Source organism: Betta splendens, chromosome 19, assembly GCF_900634795.4.
Source record: "Betta splendens chromosome 19, fBetSpl5.4, whole genome shotgun sequence".
Taxonomy (NCBI): domain Eukaryota; kingdom Metazoa; phylum Chordata; class Actinopteri; order Anabantiformes; family Osphronemidae; genus Betta; species Betta splendens.
The window spans coordinates 3,950,139-3,958,348 of record NC_040898.2 but is presented as its reverse complement, the minus strand read 5'-3'; the positions used below and the strand labels follow the sequence as shown (position 1 = coordinate 3,958,348).

The window sequence follows — 8,210 nt, the reverse complement described above, 5'->3', positions numbered from 1 at the left end:
TGACTTACATAGGCTCAAAAAGCACACCAAATAAGCACTATGTGTTTATATATGTTGTTGGAATCACCTTGTTTTAATAGGTGATAGGGTTTGGAAGTTACACCAGACATTAACAATATCAATTTTATCTGACCCTTTATGACTATTATAGGCTTACCATCCGGACAGTCTGGTGAATGTTTAGTTAACTTTGTCAGCTGGAATGTTAAATCTCTTAATGACCCTGTGAAGAAAAAAAAAGTCTCTACTCACAATATCCCAAAACTGACACTTCTGACACAAATTTTAATCAATATAAATTTACCCTTTCCAACTACGGCTGTAGAATCGGATATACTAACCCTAACCCTAACCCCCTAACCTTAACGAGATTTAGATGGTGTCACCTAAAGGTATCCATGGTCTTTTGATGTGCACTGAGCCATATGTGTATTGTTTATGTTAAACTCACAGTTCTGTTGTGGCGAAATATTCCTTATTCCTTATCTATGGGGAATAGAAAGGATGTGGAAGCTTTTCAATGAGGGAGTTAGTTAGTTACAAAGATAAAGATCACCTTGAGTGCATGTCATACCATCCAATCTCTCTACTAAACACTGAAACAGAAATCTTGGTGAATGTCTTGGCCCGTCTAGAAAATATTCTGCCTAGTATAATCTCCCCCCGATCAAGCAGGATTTAATAAAAATAGACATTATTTCCTTAATATTAGGCGTCTCGTCAATGTTTTGTATAATCCATCGTTGTCTGATATTCCAGAAGTAATTGTTTCCCTAGATGCTGAAAAAGCATTTGACCGGGTAAATGGACTTAAACAGGGTACGAGGCAGGGATGTTCACTACTGTATCTCACTGTTTGCACTTGCAATCAAATCACTGGCCATTGCTTTAGTACATATTGCTGATACTAGAGGGGTCTATTGTGGGGTCTCTGTCAGTCCCATTCAAGTTTAGCCCAAAGAAAATCAAATATCTGGGAAAATGAATTATTTTAAATAAATTATGTTGAACTCCACAAGGCAGTGATCATTTTGAACCATTGTGATTTTGAAACGATGGGAACACCTTCTGGGAGGTAGGCTAAATGTGATTAAAATGAATATATTTCCAAAGCAAAAGGTCAATATACCAAAATGGGCGACTATGGAAAAAACATCTACTGCTCATCTACATCTACTAAATTACTATTAGCAAAGCCCATATCCTCCTACTCTATGAACCTAGTTATTCTGGTTCGTAGAGTAGGAGGAGCGAACATACAGTGTCCCCAGTTATTTTGCAGTGCAGAATAACTGGGGACACTGTATGTTCACTCCTTCATGCATAGACAATGCTTTTGGAATATGGTCAAGTGTGGTGCTCAAGCTCCAGTTCCAGCTCAAGAGCTGGTGCAAAGGTTTAATTTCTCTAAGACACATTTCTATAGGTACTGTACCTGCAGCTTAGAAATTTTATATGCTCTAACTCTGACTGCTTTACGCTATGCCCCTCTCCATCCTTTTTAGAAGCCGTTTACAAATGTAAACCGAACGTAAAGAAAGCCATAAGTACAATATATCAGATGTTAAATACGTGCAATTTATAGACAATGGAGATATTTAAAAGTAAATGGGAGGAAGATTTACAAGAGGATATACTGTAACTGATGAACTTTGGCAAGAGATCCTGCATAGAATTAATTCATTCTTAGTCTGCCTGAAACACACTGTAATTCAATTTAAAAATTTTCATTGTCTTCATTGGTATAGAGAAGATTTTGATCCCACCGTTGCAAACAAGCACCAGCAACATTGAGGCATGTTCTGGACCTCTCCAAAATTATATACTGCAAGTTTTGGACTTTTATTTTTCATGACCTGTCAAAAATATGTAAAATCCCACTGGAACCATCTTCTTTTATCGCCCTGTTCTGGGTGTACTCTAGTAGTGGCCTTTTAAATGGCTCAAAGGTCAACATGATTGCCTTGTGTTGTCTCCTTGCTAGGAGGATGATTTTATTTAATTGGAAGGAGCCATTACCACCAGCACTTAACCACTGGGTTAAAGAAGTCATGTATCACATACTACATCACATATTAGAAAACATCAGATACAGTGTAAAGAGATCCACGAAAAAATTTGGCAACCATTCATAACTCACTTTCAAAATATGGAAGCAACTGCAGTTGTCTCATAACGTCTTCTTGTTTTTTTGTTTTTTTGTATGTTTTGTTTTGCTTATGATTGTGGTTATTGTACTACATACTCTGTCGACGTGTTCTTAACAGGGTGGGAAGGTGGGTAAAGGGTATGGGGTGCCGAATGTAAAAGGAGCACCTACAGTATAACTAGTTTTCTCTCATTTAACTAAATGACACAACATGTTTTCTTACATTTAGTTAAATGTGCAAAAGTCTAAATGCTAAATGTTAAATGTAAATGTTAAATGCTAAATGTTAAATGTAAATGTTAAATGTTGGCCGAGTGTAAACTGAATATTCATGAATGTGCAAGTAGACTTCACCCCTACCCTCAAACAGCGCTGGTCTCAGATCAGAGACGCGAACTCAAACACCTCCCACAGTGCCCAAACATCTGATCTGGAAACTTTTTTTTTTAGCCTGGACGTAACTTCGGCTAGCTAGTATAGTTAGCTAACTAATTCTCCACCGGCGCCACAGAAATATTCTATTTAAACCTACTCAACTCCCCATTAATTGTGTTTACAACAGAACAGCAGTTTGAAGCGGAGCCTCAGACCGCACACCTGCCGTTACAGCCCACCATTCAATCTCCCCCAACGGGAGCGAGTCGGAGCTGGCGGCCATTATGGCTTCGACTTCAGGTTTTTCTCCAGTATTTTGGTGCACCGATCCAGAGTCAGATGTGGGCGGAGCTATGCGTACTGTTTGACGTTGTTGCAAATCAGCTTCCATGCTGCCAGAGGGCACTCTGGTTCACCTTGCATTAATGCCCTCTTGGCTGATTCTTTGTTTTTTCATTTCCTGCGGTGTCATGTCCTGTTATTCGGTTGATTAGTGTCACCTGTTTTAGTCAGTATTTAAGTTTCTGGTTTGGGTACGGTCTTTGTTGGTTCGTGCATTGGTGTTACACTGAGGGTGCTTTTAGAAGTTGTTTCTGTTTTGTAATCCAGTCTAGTCCTGTCCCTGGTCAAGGTTTGTCTAGTCTCTATGTTGTCCTTGTGGTTGGTGCATTACCTGTTACATGTCATTGTGTCATCGTGCTCTCCAGGTCCAGGTTGGTGTGGTTGTTCTGAGTGTGTTGGGTATTGTTTGCATGTTCTGTGTTCTTAGTAGGGTCAATTTGTTTCCTGCTCAGCAGTGATCTTTTGTTACTCAGTGAGTTGTATGTGTTAGTTTTGCATTCCTAATTTCTGCCCTATCGTGCATACGCAGCATCCATAGTTTGTATTGTCCTCTGTCCATATGTTTTAATTATTAAACCATTGTCAGTTCTGTCTGTGGGTCGTTGCATTTGGGTCTTCTCTCTCAGTTCAGTTTGTAGGCCATTGTAGCCTGTTTTCCCGCTCAGTGAGTGTGTTTTAGAATACTGTTCAGGTCCAGTTTGACCTTTGCCTGTAACAGACGTGTTTGAGGCGTCACTGATCTAGGATCTAGGGGGTGGAGTCTACTTAAATATTCAGTTCTATCATTTAACATTTAACATTTAGATTAAACATTTACATTTATATTTAACATTTACATTTAGACTTTTCCACATTTAACTAAATGTGAGAAAACATGTTGTGTCATTTAGTTAAATGTGAGAAAACTAGTTATAGGTGCTCCTTTTACATTCGGCACCCCATAAAGCGGTAGGGTTGAAAAAGGAAAAAAAAGGTCTTGTATACATGTGTATTTCTATTGTCTTTTATATTTTTCGCTTACCCTGCCCTACAAATACAAGACCCTGAGGAGGACTTCCATCACGGTAATCTGCAGGGTGGATGGAAGGTCAGAGATATGATTTGCTGTAATGTCTTAATCAACCATCACCACCACCAATAAAAGAAACTGAATAAATAAAAATCATTTGTTTTTTTTTTCATTTCCAACAAATACAAAGGCAGTTGTTAGATTTAATGATTCTTCCAATAATTCATACAATTCACCTTTAACTATACATGTACACTCACCTCCAGCTTTTGTTTGAGAATTTTAATTTCTAGATCTGTCTTTTCAATCTGGCGGTCCAAGTGTAACGTTTTCTTGATAAGATGGCGTTTATACAACTCCTTAACCGGTGACTGGACATACTGTACAGGAGATTTAGAGTTACACGACATAGTTCCTCATTACTTACAGAATTGAACCCTGGCATTTACTGAACATCACTGAACTGTGTGCATCTGTGCAGCAGAATGTGACGGCCCTCCTCCTGCTGTTCTTCCACACTCTGGGTCAGAGGGGAGATAATAATGTCACTATACTTGGAGATCAAGTTTCATCATTTACAGTAGGCTACGCAACACAAACATCAAAAATCATGTGACGTGTATAAACTGCTGTATTAATATTACACTTTATAATGCTACTTATCATAATTAAAGCTTTATTTAGTAGTATACTTACAACAACCTGGGCTTCTGTTGTGACAGGAAGATTCACATATTACCATCAGAATCTGTTAAGACCAACAAAGAACCCAAACCAGAGACGAATGGATATATCAAAAGTAGCCTATGTAAAAAATCAAATATATAGGTAGGCCTCTTACATTTTACAAATGCACTTGTATCCTGGGGAGTGACTGGTTCTGATGAACTCCCTCCAGGAATTCTTTCAGCCCCTGCTTTCCAGTGTTCAGGCTGAGGGCCTTCTCCTCTGCATGCGTCAGTGGTGGAGGTGCAGGTCCTCCACCAGTTGTTCTAGTCTCTGCCTTCTTTCTGTTGGCTGAGTAGAAGTCAAATGATTTAACTGTGTGAAAACATTACACCCATGTTGAAAATGCTGCTGCACTGCTATACTCTGCATGTTATTTAGTTATTTAGTTATTTAATATGTCAAATGTTGTAAAGTCAGGTAGTCCATACCCATCATATGATTGTGCCGTAGCTGTTTGATTTTTGTTTTGTTGTTTTAATGTTTTTATATTTCATTTTTAGCTGCTGCCACATTCTTCTTATGGCTGCAGGATTGCACCTACATAAAAATTGAAATTAAATTCTTATATTATTACGTGTTTTGGGTAACTTTTAAAAACCTAATTAGATTAATGTAATTATTGCTCTCCATAAAAGTATTGGATTATTGAAATATCATTACTTTACAAATTCCACATCAACCACAACAGGAATGCAATTAATAAAGTAACTTATACTTAAATACTTATACAATACAAGTCTTTACAATACTAAAATTATTTAGTAATTAGTTACACCGAACAATGTATGATTAAAATGTAAACTTACACATTGACTCAGGCAGCTATTTTGTTCCAAGCTAATTCTTTCTCTTTCGCCGCTGCATAAGTTCGGCATTGGGAAATCATTCATGGACTGGATCCAAATACTATACAGCTCAGCAAGTGCCGCAGTTAGAAAAAATAACCAGACCTCACCAAGGTTTAATCTGCATAGAGGGACCAGACAGGGCTGCCCACTTTCTCCATCACTATTTGCAATGTTTATTGAACCTCTAGCCGCAGCTATAAGACAGCATGAAGGAATTACTGGAATATGGACCAAATCAGTAAATCATAAAATAAGTTTATATGCTAACGATGTGTTACTGTTTCTCCTGGTGCCACAGACGTCTCTTCCTACAACTATTAGCCTCATAGGTGAATTCTCAGGACTTTCAGAATACTCTATTAACTGGACAAAATCTATAGTGCTACCACTTAACTTTAAGGTGAATAACAACTCTTCCTCCACACTCCACTCAGGAAACATTAAGTACTTGGGCATTGAATTGTCATCTATGCTATCAGAGCTTATTGATCTAAACTACAATCTATTATTAAAATAAATAGAAGCCAACCTCAAAAGATGGCAGTCCTTACCCATTCCACTTATGGGAAGAATTTCCACCATAAAAAATCACATTGTCAGTGATCCCGATTCAGCCAGGTCAGGTGTGGTTTAAGATTGGACTCCTACATCTCACAGTTTTTGTGGAAAACCAAGCCACCACAAATTAGTTTGAAAAATACTTAAAAATCCAGACACTGCAGCGGCTTAGAACTACCTAACTTCCACCACTATTTTCTGGCCAACAGACTGAACCATATCCACAAATGGATCAAACCGAATCCAACAGACTCCTCATGGATATACATTGAACAAACATTTTGTGGAAATATTAAAGTTGCAGATCTACCATTTATCAGCACCAAAATCAAACACCATACAGTAGTTGCTACCAGAGCATTAGCATAAGAGCATCTCTGACAGAGAGAGGCAATATTGTTTCAAAGGGATAACACATCTGAAACATGTTTTCACAAGAGACAAGTTTACCTCCTTTGAAGAATTAGTGTCCCACTATGAAACCACTAGTGCCAATTTCTTAGAATATCAACAACTAAAGTCAATACTTAATGCAAAAACTAAGAATACTCCTATCTAGATGCAACCACCACCAGCAATAGAAAATCACCCACTGGGCTCATCCACCCCCACCCATAATCACAGCAGATCAGGTGAGCTTCATCCAACAAAGGCTGCAGGACCTGATAGAATCAGCCCAACGGTGCTGAAAGTCTGTGCTCCCCAGCTGTGTGGTGTCCTCCAACACATCTTCAACCTGAGCCTGCAGCTGGAGACAGTTCCTCTTGGGTGGAAAAAGTCATGCATTGAACCAGTGAATCAGAGGCCACATCCCAGAGTCCTCAACGACTACAGACCCGTGGCTCTGACCTCTCACATCATGAAGGCTTTGAGAGGCTGATCCTGGACTCCATGCGTTCTCTGGTCAAACCCTCAGTCGACCCCCTCCAGTTCACATATCAACCCCATAGGAGGTGGATGACGCCAACATACATCTGCTCCAACCACCTGGACAAGCCTGTAGCCTCAGTGAGGATCATGTTCTTTGATTTCTCCAGTGCATTTAACACCAGCCTGCGCTGATGGAAGAGAAACTGAAGGACATGCAGGTAGAGCCCCCCTGATCTCATGGATCATGGACTACCTCATCGCCCCCAGAACGTCCACCTGCAGAACTGTGTGTCTGACACCGTGCTCTGCAGCACAGGAGCTCCACAGGGGACAGTCCTGTCTCCTTCCTCTTCACCCTGTGCACCTCAGACTTCAGGTACAACTCAGAGTCCTGTCACCTACAGAAGTTCTCTGATGACTCTGCTATTGTAGGACGTATCCCTTATGGTGATGTCACAGAGTATCAGGGAGTGGTGGACAGCTTTGTGGACTGGTGTGGACAGAACCACCTCCAACTGAACATCAGTAAAACTAAGGAGCTGGTGATGGACTTTAGGAAACCTGTGAGTGCTGTCACCCCTTTCACTATTAAAAATGAGGAGGTGAAAGTGGTCACCGAGTACAAATACCTGGGAGTGACAATAAACTGGACTTGAAAAAGGGCTCCTCAGCTGTGAACCAGAAGGCTCAGAGCAGGATGTACTTCCTGAGGAGGTATGTTAGCATTTTTATTTTTAATCTCCATCCATGTGTACCTCCATCTGTGACAGCAATCAAAGTGTGCAAAATAATTTCCCTCTGGGATTAATAAAGTTTACTGAATCTTAATTTATTGATATCTCAGGGAAAAGGACAGTATCAAAAATCTTAATTTCCAATGTTCATCAGAGAGTAAGCCTTCCGATCTCTAAATGGGAAGCTGATCTGGACTTCACCACTAATCACATGTTCTGGAATAATATATGTTTTAATTTATTCAGAATGACAAAAAATACAAATTTACAACTAATACAATATAAAATTCTTCATAGAACACATTCTACAGGACCAAGGATGTTCCAAATGGGTCTCACAAACTGGATTATTTGCCCTCATTGTACAGATAACACAGCAGATAGATTTCTACATGCATTCTGGTCATGTTCACCTGTGCAGCAATTTTGGCAAGTGTTATGGCAAAAATTGTCTCTTCCTTATTTCTATGTCTCTTCCTTATTTCTATGCAGTTATTATACGAGTTATGACTTATGTTCTGCAATTAATATCTTATGTTTTGTCTTACTGTATGCATTTGACATTTCACCTAGATTGTTCAATGGTTGTCTCTGCC

At 39.3% G+C, this 8,210-nt stretch overlaps 1 long non-coding RNA gene across 2 annotated transcripts; it reads right to left on the bottom strand.

Moving 5' to 3' along the window:
- Window positions 1–3,695: 3,695 nt before the first annotated feature.
- LOC129603410 (uncharacterized) lies at window positions 3,696–8,056 on the bottom strand. Of its 2 annotated transcripts, XR_008693237.1 has the most exons (4): window positions 4,717–8,056; window positions 4,572–4,623; window positions 4,340–4,395; window positions 3,696–4,255 (listed from the first exon to the last, which is right to left on the bottom strand). It is a non-coding gene; the product is annotated as an uncharacterized LOC129603410 (long non-coding RNA). The 2 variants fall into 2 exon arrangements; XR_008693236.1 differs by having other exon boundaries at window positions 3,696–4,395.
- Between the last annotated feature and the right edge of the window lie 154 nt (window positions 8,057–8,210).